Here is a 19,905-nt window from a genome sequence, read left to right on the forward strand (position 1 = left end):
GACTCCTTATTATTGCGGAGCAGTTTTGGTAAAGACGACGTGTTCCCCTCCGGATACTCTGCCAACGGGTCAGGTTTCAAGAAAGAGCGCTCTTTCTTGAAACCTGACCCGTTGGCAGAGTATCCGGATGCAGCTGTTCCCTCGTAGCGCTTACGAAATAACGTGCGCTTGGCTTTGAACGTCTACACGGCATCTAGTCTACATCAAGACGCCGGTACTTTAAACCTGAACACCTGTTTTAGAGGGGAACACGTCGTCTTTACCAAAACTGCTCCGCAATAATAAGGAGTCGTTTTTTTGAACGGAGTTGACATATAAACGCCCACGCCATATACGCTTCATATTTCAACCAATCGCGAGAAAGGACCAAAACAACCGGCAAACAATGCTTCTATTTTAAGAATGTTCTAATACATTACTGTTCTATGGTGTCGCTCAACCGATTCACTAGACCCCAGACGAACAACATACCAAAGTCGTTTTTGAGGGGACGCGACTACACCCTTGACCCACATCACCCTTCTTTACCATTATATCACAGCCTCAGTAGATGAGAGTTACAGTAGTGTCTACGAACAAGAATACTACTTTAGAATTTTGATGGTAAAAGTCCTGATGAAGGCATATTTTATATGTCGAAACGCGTCGACCGGATGCCATCTAACCTCTTTTTAATCTGCTTTATGAATACATATGTATCACTGTATTGTTATTTTATCAATTTTGACCAATGCACTGAATTTTAATATCTTCTTTTAATCAAATAAAAAAATGTATTTTTCCTAAACCGAACTAGTCTGTTTGTTAAATCTATTGTGTAATCTCTGCAGTGTACGCCTGGGAGCGTTATTTTTCATATATTGTTTACCCTGTCCCAGGATACCGATCCGTATCAGGGGGTCCTTGTTACCAACAAACTTTTACTGAAGCACTGACAGCTTGTATTATCTCGCTGTCTATTTTTGTTTTTGACCGAGTAATGGCAGCTACGGAAGCCGTTTGTACAGCTGCTTTCGCGGCCTCATCAGCCAATGAATTCCCCACAACGTGAACGCCATCACGTTGATGACTCAGTATATAAATCACGTGAGTCTTTTGTAGTTCTTTTTGTAAAAGAACTACCTGTTCCCAAAGCATTTTATGCTTAATTGTGCCACCTTTTGCATCTTTGTAGTTGTTTTGAACCCAGTTCTGTAAATATTCATAGTAAGACTGGACACAGTAATAGGAATCGCACACAATTAGTGTGGGGAATTCTCGTTCGCTATTTTCAAGTGCCATCTTAAAAGCCTGTAGTTCAGCTCGCTGAGCTGTAAAGTCTCCGAGTGATTGAGTTTTAGTTACCAAAGGTTTAAATTTTCCTTCGTGCCAACGACCTTTAACAATCGCGCACGCAGCACTGTAGGCTTGTTTACCCCCAACCGCGGGTTGTGCTGAGCCGTCTCTATATATTATACAACCGTAAGGTTCAAGAGGCAGAATCTCAGTCGGCAGAGGACATTCATATTCATATTGTAGAAATTCTTGTGTTTTTAAGTTAGGATCAAAATCGTATACTACGTCCGGTGCAGCAAGAGAATTAACCCATTGTATCCATCTCGGATGTAAAGCTTTAGCATTGGGGATGCTTGCTCTTGTCACTGCTTCTAGGGCAGGTATTGGTGTAACGATAATTATTTGTTTACCTTGTCCGAGGCCTCTTTCTTTTTCTACAGCAGTTTGAACCGCAGTTATAATTTTTTCAGTAGAACTGAATTTCATTTCAGCTTGTGTATACAAATTTGTAAGCTATTGGTACAGTTTCTCCCTCATTAGAGGTCAGGTATGTGAATCCGCATCTTCCTGGGATGACTTGGACTACAAGGTTGCGTTCGTTTGCGCATGTGTGCAGTTTTGTTTTAGTTAACATGTCTGTCTGTAATTATCTTAAAATTTCTGTGTGTTTTTGAGTCCAAATAATTGGTTTGAAATCAGGTTTTATTAGTTCGTAGAGAGGTTTAACCCTCTCTGCATAATTTAGAATGTATGTTCTTCCGAAATTCAGGAAACCTAGTATTAATTGTAAGTTCTTCAGCATTTTTGGAGCTTGGAGTACTGCACACTTCTCTAAGAAGTTGTCTGCTAGGCTTTTGCCTTCACTTGATAATTCATATCCTAAAAATAGGACAGTTAGATAGGCAATTCGTGATTTTTTACAGTTAAATTTGTACCCTTCAGCTGCGAACCCAAGTATTATGGTGTTCACTCTTTTCAAATGATTCTCCAGGTCATCGTCTGTAAGATAGATGTCATCGACATAGGATAATGCCTCATCATCATACATTTGTAGTAACTCTGTTACCCTGGCTGAAAATATTCCTGGGCTATTCTTGAATCCCTGTGGGAGACGACAAAATAGTTTTTGGGTCCCCATGCTGGAGAAAGCGGTCAAATATCTGCTTTCAGGTGCTATGTTTTGACAGAAGAAACCATTTGAAATATCTAATGTCGTTTTATATTTCTTGTGCACAATGTTATTCATTAGTGCTGCACTGTGTGAGTTTTGTACTGCAAAAGTTTTACAGCAGGAGTTTAGATGTCTGTAGTCCAAAACTGGACGATATGAATCATCTGGCTTGGAGACAGGAAACAAAGGATTGTTCATTTGTGAGGTGCATGTTTTAATCACTCCCTGATATTCAAGTTGATCTAAAAGTAGTTTTACTTGTTTTTTAGCTTCTTGCTTAACAGGATACTGCCTCTGTGCAGTAGGTTGATTTTGTAACTGGATTTTATGGTGAGGAGAATCCTCATCCCATCCTACATGATTTTTATATAATGCAGGGGCTTGGGCCACTGCCCATTTTCTAGCAAGTGTGTATTTTTATGTTTTGGAATGTAATTCTAGAAGGCAGGCATAATCATTTCTTCGCCATGTGGGCACTCCCTGATCAACTCTGGTGGCCAGTCCTTTTCTGCTAGAAGGATATCATAGCCCTTAGATAGGTTCTCCCAAAAGAGACCTTTTATTTTCCTAGTTTTATCTCCCTCTATACGTAATGTTATTTCATATAGTTTATGGGGCACGCTCACTCGGGTGTCTGCAGTTTCCACTTGAATGTATTCATTTGTGTCCACTGTCTCCAGAAGATTCATCAGGATCTTGCGAGCTATGCTCACTTCTGCTGCGCTGTCTAGCATTGTCTGGGCCCACTTTCCGTTTTTCAGTTGTGTCCTCAGAATTCTCTGCATGTTTTATTTTAATACTGGCTACCTTCTTTCTGGGAAATTGTAATTTTTTACTTTGATGAGCAGGTTCCTTGTCTTTAGAATTGACGTGCTCTTCTTTATGTTCTGACTGTCCTCTTCTTTCTGATTTCTTTGATGAAGTCTGAAAAGATTGAGAGGGACGTGTATCAATATCTTGATATCTGTCAGGTTTTCTCAAAATGTCCCTATTTCTAAGGTTGTATCTTTTTTCAGAGGGCTCCCTTTGGGGAGACTTGCCCCCCCGTTCTGGAGATTTATCTCTTCGTTGGGGAGACCTTCCTTTGGAATGAAACTGTTTTTCTCTGGGAGTGGTTTGTTTATTACCCTCCCACTTCTTCTTTTGAGAATTGAGATTATTTTTAATAAAAGTTTTTTCAGGAATTTCAATTAGTTGGGGTTTTACTGGTTTGCCACCCAAACTATCTCTGCCTAATTCTTCATAGGATTTTTCAATTAGTGGGTAGGTTGTACCGTCAATTGTTAATTGAACTAAATCCCTATATGCTCTTGTTAATTCTTTTATTTTAACTAAGAGGTCTTCGCTTGACATTTTTTCAATGTCTGGATTTGGTGTGTAGCTGGCTAGAGCCGGCCATGTGGCTCCTGGTCTACCTAGTGGCCCGAGCCTGGTACTGTGATTTTGATGTTTTAGGGTGCCATTAAACCAGAGCAGATGCTCTTGGTATGTTAGTGGAATTTCAACTTCCTTGAAAGGAGAGTATTCCACTGGAGCTTCCGCTATTTTGTAGTAGTGTAACTCTTGTGTCACAGCATGTGCTCCTGGGAAATTTTCCAGGAATAGAATACCTTTGTCTGCCGAAATTCATGTGCCTCTACCACAAATATGACTGCACCACCTCTTGATGTTACTCCAGTTTCTATAAGTTTTATAGTTATGGTTTTGCTTACATTGACGGGGATGAGTATTGCATCCAGGTCGTTATCTCGGACAAGTGTGTCGTCCGCTACGAGTTGAGCTGCTAGTCTAGCTCTGTCTCTTTCATCCTCACTGTCTGACATTTTTACTGACAGAAAGTTTACAGAGCAAGTTTTGAGGAAACAAAGATTAGGTGCACAATATTTTGGAACACTGTATCCTTCAACGTTGACTAAACCAAAAACTAATACATAGGATTCTCATCCTACTAGGTTCTGGCGGATATTAACCTTTCACCCACTCCAGACGACTATTGGAGTTTTTACGGGAAAAGGGTCTGAGTGAAAAGCACGACTGAGTAACTCTAGTATCTTGCGTTAGATTATCGCCTTACCAAACGTTTGGCGCCATGTAGTGTAGTTCCTATTTTCCCAATAGGCTCTGCACATTGGGATAACATTAACGATAGTTTAGACGTAGGACTGAGGTCGACTAGGTCTCTATTGAACATGTTAGACTTAATTAGGTTCGCCAGCTAGCTCAGAGGTCACTAGAAACTTTCTCGAATGAACAGGGAGGAGTTAACTTCCCTGATTAGACAAGAAGGGATTAGCTTCTGACAACTGCATAAACATGACAACTTTGCTCCCCCAGAATAAGCAGTATATCTCCAGAGTCGTGTGAAAACAATAGATAGCTATTTCACTCAGTCAATCATGCATACTTAGTTTCACCAGAGTGCAGAGAAATAGAGAGACGGGCGTTTTCAATAAAAGGTGTTATTTATTGAGCAGTCTTCTTTCTCATGCAATAGAAGTGAATTGCTACAATTGCAATACTTGTCATAAAGTAAAGTGCGTGCAGTAAAAGGAGTATTATGAAATAATACTGTAAAAGCATTGATATGGTTTCTGAGCCATATGATACTTAAAATGTATAAAATATATACAATTACATACACTGATAAAAGTTGACTAAACATACTCAACTGATGTTTCTAAATACGCCTACCCCAGTGTTCCTAACCTAAGCCTAGTACTTGGGAAGGAGTAAAGGAGTTTTTAAGTTAAGTTAGCTTTGCCAAGAATTCTCTAAGGATCTAATCAGCTCCGTACCTTGATTTTAAAATGAAGGAGGTTTTGTATCTCGCTCTCAGGACTTGATCTCCCAGTAACCCGCAAGGGTGACTGGAAACACTGGAGCTGGATTTTCTCGGCAGGAGAAAAAGACATCGTCTTTCTCAGCGCGTCAAATGGGAGGGACCGCTTCCTTCGGCACTCGCATCAACTGGGCTTCGGATAAGTAGATAGCTGCTCTGCTCCAAACCACTGTGTGTTGCTTAAGGCAAACACTGGTATATTTATACCTGGAAGGTGCCGTGTTTGACGTAAGGTTGGACATAAGACGTCAATAAAAGATGTCACTAAGAACTGGCCATTCTTTCGGACTCGCAGGAGTTCTAGGACAAATCAAAACAAAAGCATGGAGAATTCCCATGTTGCTTGAGGTTTGGTTTGTTGAAAGAACTCGTTGTACTTTCTAGGAGTCTAAGGAAGTAGCCTTGCCGTATTTGGACTGCATTGGCTATGACTAAATATGGATATGATTCTTATGCCTTTATAAGGATATGATTTGTTATAACCACATAAGGGCAAAAAACTGGAATATTTAATTAGGGTCCTAGATACGTTCACAACACTACATTGGTCATGATTGTCAAAGTATAATTGACCATATACTGGTATCCTCTCTACTTATATCGGCCATAGGAACTCTTAGTGTTACCCAGACTTGTTTTAGTGATCATAACCCTTTGACATTTGATCTCCATCTACAAGCTGTCTTCAAGGATAAGATCACTGGCCAACTTACTAATACAAATATTAATTCTAAAGACCAAGAGCATAAAAAATGAGGTGGGAAAGCATCACCCCCGAAAGCTTAATTGATAATTTGTTTACCATTTGCACAACAGTGTTTTAGGTGTGTTTAGACCAGGAATCCCATTCCAGTTCTATTTTGGATGCCTTTGAATTAATTACGCAACAGGTTGCCTCCAATTTATCTACCACAACCAGAGTAAGGTACCCAAATCTAAAAAGGTGGTTTGATGATACCTGCATGGCTACCCATAAGGCGTTTATGCCGGCCTTAAAGCAACAACCAATGGTGACATTAGTAGTTAAAAATAGCAGAAAGGTATATAAACTTGCAGTACAGAGCAAAACAAAACAAATAAGGGAGATGGCTTGGGAGGAGCTTAGCCAAGCCAGTGTGCTGGCTAACAGCTCCTAATTTTGGTCTGTTGTTAATAGTCCTCTCTTTGATGACTCACCAAATTCCTGCAGAGACTGTTTAGTCCCCGCAGAGAAATGGTCCAGCACTTTGGCAAAATCTACAGTGATAACAACCTTGGGGACTGCGTGGGACAAGCCCGTTCCCGGATTAGTAGGTTCTCCTCTCATTTTTAACACGGACGAGGTTCAAAAAGCCATCATCACAACTTCAGGCGGAAAGTGCCCTGCCCTGATGGAGTACTGGCTGACCTTTATAAGGCAGACCCAAAAGTCTGGGCTAAGATTTTAACACATGTTTTTAAGGCAGCCTGTATGTCTGGTTTTCCCTTATCAGGGTGAAAGGCGGTTATTAGCCCCATTTTTAAAAAGGGCGCATGGGAAGACCCTGCATGTTATAGGCCCATCTCGCTCCTTGATTCTGCGGGCTAAAATCATGGGATAAGTATTCCTGGAGCGTTTAACAGCTTGGCTTGATTGTGCGAACATCGTCTCCGACCTCCAATATGGTTTTAAGCAAGGGAAAGGGAATCTGGACCAATGCCTTACCCTTCACTTGGTGATAGGGAAGTACACTGTTGCCAAGGGAGGGGACCTACAACTGGCCTTCATGGACCTAACTGCAGCTTTTGACCTTGTCAAGAGGTCTAAGCTCTGGTTGATCCTTTGGGACATGGGGCTAGATGCTGACCTGATCTCCTGCTTGGCAGCTGCCCATGACAATACAACGGCTGCAGTACGTTTTAATGAAGATGGAAGTTTGATCGACTCTTGAGCAGTAAAAAGAGGGGTTCAGCAGGGATGCATATTGGCCCCTCTGCTGTTCACTCTCTACATTAAGAAACTAGGGGATTCCTCAATAACCTGTTGTAAAGACGTACAAAGAGCCAGCACCAAAATGATCCCCGCACTTCTGTACGCCGACAATACGGTTCTAATGTCTAGATCTGTCATGAGGCTGCAACTACTTTTAAATTGTGTTATAGACTTCATGGACTCTTTGGGTTTAAATACTAATTTTAAAAAATCGCACGCCATGACCATAGGCTCTAGGAGGGCGGCAAAGGCCACATTTTACAGCAAAGGGCCGAGCTAACTAAAGTGTTCACCTTCCCATACCTAGGGGTACTTTTCGATGACCAGCTCATGGTGGGCACAAAACGCACTTAAAAAGAATCTTTTAGCCAGAGCAGCAGGGGCAACATTAGATTTTGCAAAAAGAATAGGGTAAAAAGCTGTTCATTGCGGTCTTGAAGGTCCATAATGTGAAGGGCATTCCCATGACCACCTATGGTAGCGACATTTGTGGCTACAAAGACGTGAAAGAAATTCAAGGGGTCGAGAACAATTTTATGAGCAAATTATTTTTGGTCCCTGTATCTACCCCAATTTTTAATCTACATGAGGAGCTGGGACCGGGCAATATCTCAGACCTGATTGCAGCTGCGCAACTCTTACGCTGGCTGAAAATCTGGGCTCAACCAACCCCAAATTTAAATAAACTCATCATTCAAAATTGTTTAGCCTTGGAGAAGGCATTTAATCTTCCCTGACTGAAATATATCAAGGATCAGACTGAGAATCTTGGCTGCCCCATCTGTTTTTGTCCCCTGTTCCTTTGGCTAAGTCCGCCATCAGAGTGGTTAAACAGCAGTTTCTAGACAGACAACGAGGCCTAAGGGAGGAGAAAGAACGAATTAAGCCCTCGGTGAGAAAGTTTGTCACATTGAGACTGGGCCAGCAGATGCAACCATATTTAATATATGTAAACAAAGTTCACCATCTCTTTGTTTTGACAAGATTCCGATTGAATATGGTTCCCTGGTTACTGGCCTTTCCTAAAGGCTACTTTAAACCGGACTCAACAAACCTTTGTCCCTGTGACAACTTCTCCGAGCAAGACACTCTATACATAATGTTTTTCTGTGCTTACGACTCCTTGCGCCGGAAGTATATTCTTCCTCTGCTAAGGTACTGTGATTTTGTGCAAGTAAGGCCGGCACTGGTCTATTCACAAATGCTAGCCTCTCCTTTAGTCTGTGTTGGGGAAGCAAGTTATTTACAGCAATGTTGTTCACTGATATAACTGATAAAAAAAAAATATTTTCTGTATTTTGAGAGTTCAATTACGTTTGTGTACTTTGTTATATATTATACTTTGAGAATCCACCTTGAAAAAGGATGTTTTCTGCCGTTTAACATAGTTGAGGTGGAGCAGGCTTTCACGGTTAGTTACTCATGTGTGTCTGCTTCCAGAGGGCCATGTAATTGAAGGGTCAGCTTTTTCACATGAGGAGTTAACTGTTTGCAAAAGGCCAGTTCATGTGATATTCACACATGCTATATTTCCAGTTGCGATGAAAATGCACGCACACGAGTAACAGTATCCGAAGCCGGGCCAAGGTTTTCCATCGTGACATTATATGAAAAAAAACCTTAATTCTGGATTTTGTGGTTTTTTTTATGACGAATGAATATAAGAGATTGCAAAAGAGAGGTGATGGAATCACATCAGCTGGGACAGCCCACATACAATATTGCTGCCAGATGCTGAGTGTGAAAGGGAGAGAGACTCCGATTTTAATCATTTTTCTCAAAGTCTTTATTTATTAAAAGAAAAAAGAAAACATCTCTGTGAGAATGTCTTTCTTTAAACAAACGGGAAGAAGCTACAAGAAAACTTCAAATTGACACTGTGCCCAAAAATATATCGATTCCATTTCCTTTTAGCAATATTTCACAGAGGTGCTTGCAGAAAGTCACTTACTCAGCAGCAAAAGCTACAAAGTTTGAATAGGTAATCCATGTTTTATAGTGTAAAAGTTCCACTTTAAGTAATTTTTAGAAAAAATATCTACATATTGGTAATACAGCCAATCGCTTATGTCGAAGTTGATCTTGTTTAATTTAACTAGCTATCATGTGCAAATGAGGGCGAAGCACATAAATTCAAAATATTTAAAGTATATCCGCTATTTTATCATGCATTTGTAACTTCAGATATGTATCTATACATTCCGGTGTTTAGAAATTACATAGCACAGCACTACCCAGGATGCAACAGAGCACTGTACATGGTTTGCAACAGAAGTCTCGGGATTGTGTTCACAGTAGAGAAAAGGGGCTATTTTATCACTAACAGGAGCTAAATAGCTGATTGCAAAGGCAGGCAAGATGTTCCTTTAACCTACCTGTGTTTAGCTACTTTGGAAGGTGGAGTAGAGAGGGGGCTAGTTTGAGTTGCTGTGTACTATTGTCTCAGATCTTGGGTGCCCAACTTGAGATGTCTTGCCTTTTGGTATTTCCATTTTTTGCCCCATTTTATTCACATTCAGATCATATCATGTCCTGTTATGCAATGGACTCTTTTGACCAGTTAGGGTTGTGTGTTGGGTTATTACCTCTTTCTAGATGTTACTGCATGAGTAGAAAATTATGCAAGGTTGTAGGAGGACAAGGTTAGTTCTGTGATGTTAGTATTATGAATGATTGGGGGCATGGTCAATAGGGCGGTAGCATAGGAGTGGATTCTCCCTGGTCCACTCTGGGCGAGTCTTAAAGGTGCTGTTTGGGAACCCACACGGGACCCAGCCTGCTGGAACCTATAAGTCGGGCCTGATACCATGGTAGGCCAGAGCAAGGGCCAGAACCGGCCCAATACAAAGACAAGTGTTACAGCAAACAAATGATGGACGGAATGCTGACAATGCAAACATTCTCCCCCAGTCAAAAGATCTGGGTTAAATCCATCTTTCCTTTGCCCACTATGTCACCCCAGTTTGGACCCAGCCATTTGCAAATCAGTCTTGACCCTGTGCCCCATGGGAACAGTCCAGACCGAATTGCCAGGCCACTTCCTCCCTGGACCGGAAACAAGCATCCTGGGGCCGGTTTCAGGATATGTCACTGTTCTTCAGCCAGGCTAGCTTGAATCCAGTGGCACAGCGAGCAAGGGACGCATTTCTGGGCATACCCATCCCACTTAGAGTGAAAAGTGTTACAGGAAATAAATGATGGATGGAAGGCTGACAATCCAAACATTCTCCCCCAGTCGAAAGATCTGGGTTAAATCCATTGTTCTTTTGCCCACTGTGCAACCCCAGTTTGGATCCAGCCATATGCAAATCAGTCTCGACCCTGTGCCCCAAGGGAACAGTCCAGACCGAACTGCCAGGCCAGGTCCTCCCTGGACCGGAAACAAGCATCCTGGGACCGGTTTCAGGGTATTTCACCCTTCTTCAGCCAGGCTAGCTTGAATCCAGTGGCACAGTGAGCAAGGCACCCACATTTGGACATACCCGTCCCACTTAGGGCCAAAAGTGTTACAGCAAACAAATGATGGATGGAATGCTGACAATGCAAACATTCTCCCCCAGTCAAAAGATCTGGGTTAAATCCATCATTCTTCTGCCCACTACGCCACCCCAGTTTGGACCCAGCCATATGCAAATCATTCTTGACCCTGTGCCCCATGGGAACAGTCCAGACTGAACTGCCAGGCCAGGTCCTCCCTAGACCGGAAGCAAGCATCCTGGGACCGGTTTCAGGGTATGTCACCATTCTTCAGCCAGGCTAGCTTGAATCCAGTGAAAGCAGGGTTGATAAGGTAGGTTTGCGCTCCTTGCACAATGATGACTGTAAATGTAAATGTGTTTGTATTTATATAGCGCCTTCTACCCAGAGGTCTCCTAGCGCTGTATTCATACCACTGTGGAACACTTCCTAGCTTTCCTGTGAGATGTCCACTCCTGGGCACCCCCAAGGTGAAGCCAGGCATCCAAGCGCTGCTGGGGCCGTTGTGGAGATTAAGCAAGCTATTGCCCAGAGTCACAGAGTGGGACCCATGATTAGACTATGCACAGAGGCGAGAATTATCAGGTCCGGGGAGATTAAGTCCAAGAGCCGCCGAGGCGGGAATTGAACCATGGTCCGGGCCAGACCTCTGCATCAGGGTCTGCCGCTCTAACCATTGAGCCACGGTTTTCCACGCTGCTCCCATATGAAGGAAAGAGCAGTGAGCCAAACTGAGAGAGTCCCACTCTGACTCTTGCTGACTCTCTGGCTACTGCTGGCATTGCTCAGGGGGCCCAAGGTGAAAGGACCAGAAGAGGACCATCTTGAGGATGCTGAGGTGGGCTTTCACCTCTCTTATAATGGTGGCAGCACCCACTTGAAGAACTACACAGCTGGAGGGCTGGCTGCTTGGGCCTTCTAAAAGTGAGTATTATTGCCCTCGCCAGACGATGAGCAAGTTACAAAGGACCCTAAGTGCACTTGCTGGGACACTATGCAGCAGTATCTGTGGGGGCCTAGCGAGGCACCCACAACCAGAAGCATGCCAGTCACCCACACTAAAGGTCACTCATTGAGGTCTATGACTGAAGCAAGATCCCCCTAGCTAGCAATGAGTATTTCTGCTCCTCTGCAGCACAGAGCAAAATTGAGGAGAGCAGGAGCATAGACTCCCAGAGAGCACACTATGGTGATCCCTAGCGCTGCTCGTTGGCAGAACACAATCTCCAAGAGAGGTCCACTTCACCCGAGAGGGCCCTGGGGTTTGTAAACGAGGGCTAACTGCTAAATAGTTGCTAGATGTCAGATACAGGGCAATCATCCTACCACTGAAGCCTACCTGAGATTGACCAGTGAAGCAGGAACACTCTTGCACAAGAATGAGCACGTCAATCTCGATCGTGTGGAGAGCCACCATCTGGGTGGATGTACTCTGCTCAGATATCGGAAGTAGCTGATGACAACTGAGCTGGGACTGGCCTTGCTCTGACCCCTGCAAGAGCATTGTGATGCACCTACTGGCAGCGGAGCAGCGTTGCACAGGGGGAACCAATGGTGCCTGAAATGGAGATTGCCCGCCAGTAAGACTTGAGACACAGTGCAGTCCAGCCTAAATAAAAGTGGAATCTTCCCTGATTGGCAACGAGCAGCCCCTCGAGAGATCCACTCCTTGAGTCCTCCTCATGCACATACCAAAGATGGGCCTCCTCTTGATGGTACAGTTGAATCCACAGTTCTTGGGCATAGTGAATGTAAGAGCAGGGAAAACATTGCTGCTCTGCCTGGATATGCTTTTGAATACAAATAAAAAAGACACTAACTCAGAGACATATTGTTGTGATCAGCATTGAAGAAAGCCAATACTACCACGAGATCCAATGGAGAAGGGAGCACAGTGAAGAGCATGGATGTTATCTTTCATCTACCTCTATGAATTCACCTTGAACAAATGATTTGTTACATTAATTTACGGACATGACAAATGTGTGTTAGGTTACCATGTTAAGTAAATGATGGAATTAAATCCGATTTAGGTACTGCATCGTAAAAGCATGCAGAATGTTAGACGTAGGTTTGTGATGACATTTAACTGCGAATCAGTTAAAGTAAAGCTTAACAATTATATTGATATATGTTTTCTTTATGCATAAATAAACGTAATAAACAAATGATAACATAGAAAACTCAATAAAGAATAAAACTGTTAAGTGTTAAGAAAATGGTCATTAACATTAGAATGTGTAATGTGAGCACTGACATTGAAGAGAAAACAGATGCTGTAATAATGTTTGCTATGAAAAGGTTTATTTTAAATGTGCTATTGAATCCTAAATGATGTGTTAAGCTATAACGTGAAAAAGAGACTTGCAAATTAATATGTGATATAATAATGTAGTATTAAAAGTTTTTATTAGGGGTACTTTATACTTACATGATGTAGATGCAAATCATTAATTTGCCTCATTGGTGAAATAATGCATTGTATTCATTAATGTGAAAATCATATCGTGCACAGGCTGTGTTTCATGAAGGCCTCAAAAACCTGCTTTTCGTTCCTAGTATGAACTTATGAACTTAATAGTCTGAAGCATTTGGGAACCTTTGAAAAGTTTCTACTTGTGCTCTAACACTCAATAATTCCTTTTACATTTGTAGTTTACTTGACTAGACTTGCAAAAACATTGTTGCTTCCTAGAGCACATGCGTGGGAGAGAACTGACAAAGGATGAGAACATGAACTCTCCTAATTCTTAAAAAGTCCCAACCAATCGTATGACTAAAGTACAATGGTCTTAGGGAAAATGCAAAGTAATGGATTACTCAATTCTTCAGGATTTATGTACTTTTACCTACTACATCATCTCATTTTACTGAAATTGACCAATGGGACACAGTAGTCTGACAAATTTGTCATGTCAAGGGGTCTAAACCAGGAATCAATGGAGAATAATTGCCCAAACTATGGACAGGGGTAGTTCCTATTCTTGCCCACCTTCTCAACACATCTTGTGGTACAGAGACTGATATTTTGGACTTCCAGAAACAATGCTAACTGTGACAAAATACTGCATTTGCTGCCGGATGGTAGGCTTGCATATTGGAATATTTCCGGCTGGAAGGTTTCCAACAACAGCTATGGCATTGAAGCTGCAGTACGGAAAGGGGCAGATGGTCCTGTCCATGAACTGGAACTGGTCATTTGGTAATTTTCTGAACTTTGATCCATATGGTTTGTATGAGAGATAATTGCTTACTGTAGACTCACTTATTTAGGATTTAATCTCCCTCAGCTGAGGAAGATGACTCCCTTCTAATTGAATTTCACAGTTAGTTAATGCTTATTCAATCCTTTCAATTCATAAAATTATAATGGTATGCAAAACATTTGAAATCTTTCAAAGATACAAATTTAGATAAACTACTCTGCTGATTCTGTTTCGTTCTTTGTTGTAGCCAATCCATCTGTTTCAAGTTTTACTGACCTAAAGGATAGATTTAATCTGAGAAAATCCATTCAGTAATTAATGAATGCTAACAATGACCTTATTCCAGGTCCTCATATGATAATTGTGTATTCCCTTAGTATTCTGGTTCCTATTAGCACAGAACAAGAGTTATTGGAGGACCTAATAGGACTGGTGTGGCAGCTGAGGTTATTCTGTGATATATATTAGACCTATTAAATAACTTATAAGACCTATCAAATAACTTTTGAGGCCCAACACATTGGTGCTACAACAGTCTGTCTGGTGGCATGTCAGATGGTTTACTATCTGATAAGACTGGGATATAAGGGGTAATAAGGTGACTACAGATTTGCCCAAATCCGAGTTCAGTGATCCTGTGATCGAATGCCAGTTCTGAAGAGGAAAAAATGACGAGACAAGTGGTGTAAGTATTAATAGGGTTGTGAACATATTGTGTACAGATGTGTTACTAATGATAAGTAGTAAAAAGTATGTTTTAGATGTTTGATGTAGATTTGAGTTGTTGTTGCATTGAAGTTGTTATCAGGTCTGAAGTGGCCTAAGATCCCGGGATATACACCCAAGGGTGGCCTCAGTGTGGCATACACTGAGTATGTTTGTCTGCTGTTTCGAAGGTGTTGTACATGGGCCCTCATCGGCAGTACCACCAGATAAGGGAGGGTTGTGGTTGTGTGAAAAGCAAAAATCATTAGGATTTTTCTTAAGTGCACAGAGATTAACCACAAGGATTTCTCAGGTGGAGTCGCGCTGGTCGGGATTTTCCTTAGGTTGGATGAATAATTCTTTCTTGTATGGAGATCTATCATTTCTTTTTGGTCGAGCAGACAAGAGTTGTCTGTGTTTAGTAGATTGTTTAAGATCAGAGTTGAAAAGCTGGATTGTAAAGGGAGGGTCATTTGCTGCTAGGAGTTGGTTTGATGTCATAAAGTGCAGTGCTGTGATAGGACAGTTGGTGTAGAGCAATGGTGGGATTGGTTGTGGCGTTGGAGAAAGCAGCACAGTGATTGGAAGCTAGAATGATAATAAGGAAGTAGATTACTCTTGAAACAAGTGGAATAATTGTAAAGGTCATTACATAATTTGATCAGAAAACATGAAAGTCCTAAAAGGTTTAAAAACATTGATACATGGGGACATGCCTGTACCGACTAGAGAAGGAGAACCAGTAGCACATGAAGGCTCACCTGTATTGTAAATGTCTTTAGAGAAAGAATATCATGCTTAGGAAATTGGATGAAATATACTGAAAAAGATGGACCTTTAGCTGTCCCTCAATATGGTACGGAGTCTTAAAAATGTAAGGAGACAGGTGAATGATATTAAGCCTTCACCTAGAACTATGTAATTTGAAGCCTCTGAAGAATGAGAACATGTGGCTCATCAGAAAGAAAAAAAGAAATATCAAGGACAATATAAAAAAAATTATAAGTATGTAGAGGCTAAAATGGATTCACAATGAAAAAAATGGAGAAGAAGTATTGCAGAGGGTGCACAAATGTATCCTGTATTAGGCATAGAGTAGAATGAGGGAAAAATGCAAAGAAAAGAAGAAACATTTAGACAACCCTTAAGCTCTCACATGAAGAGAGTGGTGATGAGATAGATGACGAGTTTCTGAGTGAATTATTAATGAATTGACCCCCATCATATAACGAAGAACAGTCACAGACAGGGTCAAATACATTTGTGGGAATTCAATCAGGCGCACCTGCGTTGCCAAATAAGTTAAATTCTGCAAATCCTTTTTTCCTGAAGAGACTATGCCCAGAGGTGTAGGGTTCACTAATCCCATAATACCAAATACTCCAGATGCTCTTTCAGTTCCAGCAACTATAGGACCCATAGTTCCTTTATATCAGACTGACATGGGAGGTCAGCAAATACATGGGTTAACTGTTCCTACTAGATTAGAAGGAGCAAATACTGTATCCCAATAATTGAATAAGGGTCAAATAAATTCTAATTCAATATTTCCAAATGAAGATACCTCACAACAAGGAAATGAATCAGGAGTCAGTAAAGATATCATACAGTCTACTATACTCCCTAATCAAGGAAGAGCAAACCCATTATCTAGTAATGCAGAAAGGATCATGAAAAATCTCACTCGAGGGTCACAGGCTCTGACAACCAAACATTTACAATTGGGAACTCGAGGTTCTGAAAACTGTGTAATTCCACAAATAGAGGGAGTTAGTGGCTGCTCACAAGACAATGAGTTAAATCAGGCAGTAGGTCTTACCCCAAAGGAACGTAATGACTGGATTAAGGATATAGCTCCTTCTACCTTTGAAAAATTGTGGCAGAAAGAAGAAATTCAAGCATAGGAAATTTAAATGAAAAAATGCTTGGTATACTAAACTTAAGGTGGAATTGGAAGAAAGAATTTTGGGACATATTAATCCAGGAAGGATTGCAAACTACTAAGACAATGAATTGTTGTTTTTATATAAGGATATCACCAGGTGAGCTAGAACTACACGCGGGAAATTTGTCGATGTGGCATAAAAATATGGGGTGGGTATACAGAAGCCAAAAGCATTACAAAAACGTATTTATTAGATTTTAGTGACAAGGATCTAGAGAGTTTAAACCCATCAGGAAAAAGATTACAGTTTCTAGAATTACTGTCCACACTCAGGAAGTGGGGTGAGTTAGAGAGATGGGAAGGCAGATGGGCTAAAAAGAAGGCCATGCTAATGTATCAAATGGTTGAAGTGCAAACTGAAAATGTTGAAATGAAAACATTTCCAAATAGAGAAGTGCCAGGAGGAGGGTATGTTCATGTTCCTTGGACTAGACTAGACATATTGTCCTTCACAAATGATTTCTCAAAGCTGAGAGAGAAACCAGTTGAATGGTATAGACAAGTTGACAGATTTGTGAAAGTATCAACGGTTTTGTTGAAGGATTTGGATACTCTGTTTGACATCGTGGTTCCAAGTGATTTATGGATGGAGTGTAAAACTGCGTTACTACTTTCTTAGACTTTCTTGGCTTCTTCCCCTTTACCGACACACCTGCGCCCTCGCTCCCTCCCTCCATACATTTTCTTTTTACCATTTCTGGGGTCCTCTTTTTATTAAAGCATGTGTGCAGTGTCAACAGTACCTTCTAGAGGTGAAAACAAGGGGGATGGCCCAGCCCAGCCTCCTCCGGCCCCCAACGGCCACAGATGGCCCTCCCTTTGCCCGGGCTTTGCCCGGCACACGCCTGCCAGCGTCCCACAGGACGGGGACTGCTGCTCACTGAAATACTTCCAGTAACAAGGGGGAGGGGCTGCTGGTCAACTGCTCGCCACGCAGCCTCCAGGGTCGTGGAGTCCTGTTCTCGGCATCCCCCGCTCTCCTGCTAACAACAGCGCCGGTACCATGCGTCTCCCGCGAAGCGGGAGGCGCAAAAAGTTTTTCAAAGCCCCCGGTAACAAGGGGGAGGGACTGCTGGTCAGCTGCTCGCCCCGCAGCCTCCTGGGTCATGAAGTCCTGTTCTCAGCGTCCCCTGCTCTCCTGCCAACAAAAGCGTTGGTACGATGCATCTGCCCTGAGAAGGCAGTCATATTGAGATTGGATTAATGCCATTCTCCAAATGAACCCGCCAAGAATTCAAAAAGAGGTTTGCGTGTTTCTGGGAATGCTCAGTTACTGCTGCCAATGTATTCCAAAACTCTCATTGACTGCTAATTTACTGCTAACCCACTTCAGAGGCTTATGCATAAGGATGTGCCAGATCCAGTTCCATGGAGTGATGAATGCATGCAGTCTTTTAACAAACTGCGAAAGAGTCTCTGTCGAGCTCTAGCATTGGGAATTCCTGGCTTTAACAGAAGCTTCACTCTATTCTGCAGTGAGTGTGAAGGATGATGATTGTCAGTTCTAAGGTGTGAGTAAGATACCCAGGCAAATTTTTGAAACCAGCTAGAACATGAAAAGTGGCTCAAACCACATTAAAGAAATGATAATACACTATTGCTTGTACACATTAGAATACAAATTTAATACTTATTACAATAACATGATATTCAGTAAAATCAGTACATAATTATACACACAGGGTAAAAAGGTTATTTATAGCATTATAGCATATGCATGTCTTCAATCATTTAAGTAGTTCATCAATGTAAAAATTATTGGATGGTTTCCTGTTTCATGTCTACGCGTTTCAACACTTATACGTGCCTTCCTCAGGACTGTACCATCGCATTGTAAAAGATATTTTTAAAAGAGAAAATCGGACGGTGGGGCGGATTTTCTTCATTTTTATGCATTTTGGGAGTCCCATAAATACAAGCTACATCGTGGTTCCAAGTGATTTATGGATGGAGTGTAAAACTGCAGTAGATTGGCCAGAGACAGAACCTGCAGGAGATTCGAGAACTGGTGCACCATCAACTGAATTAATGAGAAAATAAATCAGTTTATTACTTATTTAAAAGAGAAAATTTCTCCAAAGGAGAGTGTTTGGGTAAAAATTGACAGGACAACATAAGAATTAGAAGAGACAGCGCATGCATATTATAAGAGACTCCTGCGGCTATTTATACAATATATTGGAATGAGAATGTGACTGGTAAAGATATGGGACCTTTTGTATATTGATTTGTGTACGGATTACGTCCTAAAATAAGTGCAATGATACAGCAGCATTTGATTTGCTAGCAGAGCAAGCCCATAGGTGAGATCCTTTGGTATGTGAAGTATTGTGGTGATGAGGTGGATTCCAAACATAAAAGATTGAAGGAAATATTGATGCTGGCACAGATGAGGGCAGTGAAGTAAGGTTATGTAGGAGTGGTACTGTAGTATTCCATTGTAGAACAGGGAACTGGCCAAATGAATACTTGTATACAAGGTGTAGTAGGAGGACAGCAACAAAATATGACAGCCCAAGGCAGAGGAAGAGTGGTTTCGATAGAAATGTTGAAAAAGACTCATCCATGTCATATTTGTGGAAAGTTCAGGCATTGGAAGCGGAAGTGTAGGTTCAATTTACTAAATCAGATGAATTGGCAGGTAGAACAAGGTCAAATTACACAAGACCAGACAGGTGATATGACGCAAAATCAGCAGACTCAAAGGCAGAAACAATTAAACTTGCCTATACCACAAGCTTCAGCTGAATGGCCAAGTACAGAAGTATAATGTGAGGGATTCCTGTGCTCTCATAGCGCTTCTGAATTTGCGTGGGACTCTGAGAGGGTAAAGGACAAAGTCTACAGCACACGCCGAGGGACTGTGAGGTCCAGCAGTCTCTCTGATCCACAGCTGCTGCCTCTTCCCTCGGCGTTCCCGCCCCCCCGCCTGGATACTAAATCAACCTATCGCGGCCCCCGCTCCGCGGGTGCCGCTCACAGCGTGTAGCTGACCGGGAGGACGACGAGGGATTCCTGCGCTCTCATAGCGCTTCTGAATTTGCGTGGGGCTCTGAGAGGGGAATGGACAAAGTCTACAGCACACGCCGAAGGACTGCGAGGTCCAGCAGTCTCTCTGATCCACAGCTGCTGCCTCTCCCCTCGGCGTTCCCGCCCCCCCGCCTGGATACTAAATCAACCTATCGCGGCCCCCGCTCCGCGGGGGCCGCTCACAGCGTGTAGCTGACCGGGAGGACGACGAGGGATTCCTGCGCTCTCATAGCGCTTCTGAATTTGCGTGGGGCTCTGAGAGGGGAAAGGACAAAGTCTCCAGCACACGCCGAGGGACTGCGAGGT

This window comes from Lissotriton vulgaris, chromosome 8 (assembly GCF_964263255.1).
Source record: "Lissotriton vulgaris chromosome 8, aLisVul1.2, whole genome shotgun sequence".
Taxonomy (NCBI): domain Eukaryota; kingdom Metazoa; phylum Chordata; class Amphibia; order Caudata; family Salamandridae; genus Lissotriton; species Lissotriton vulgaris.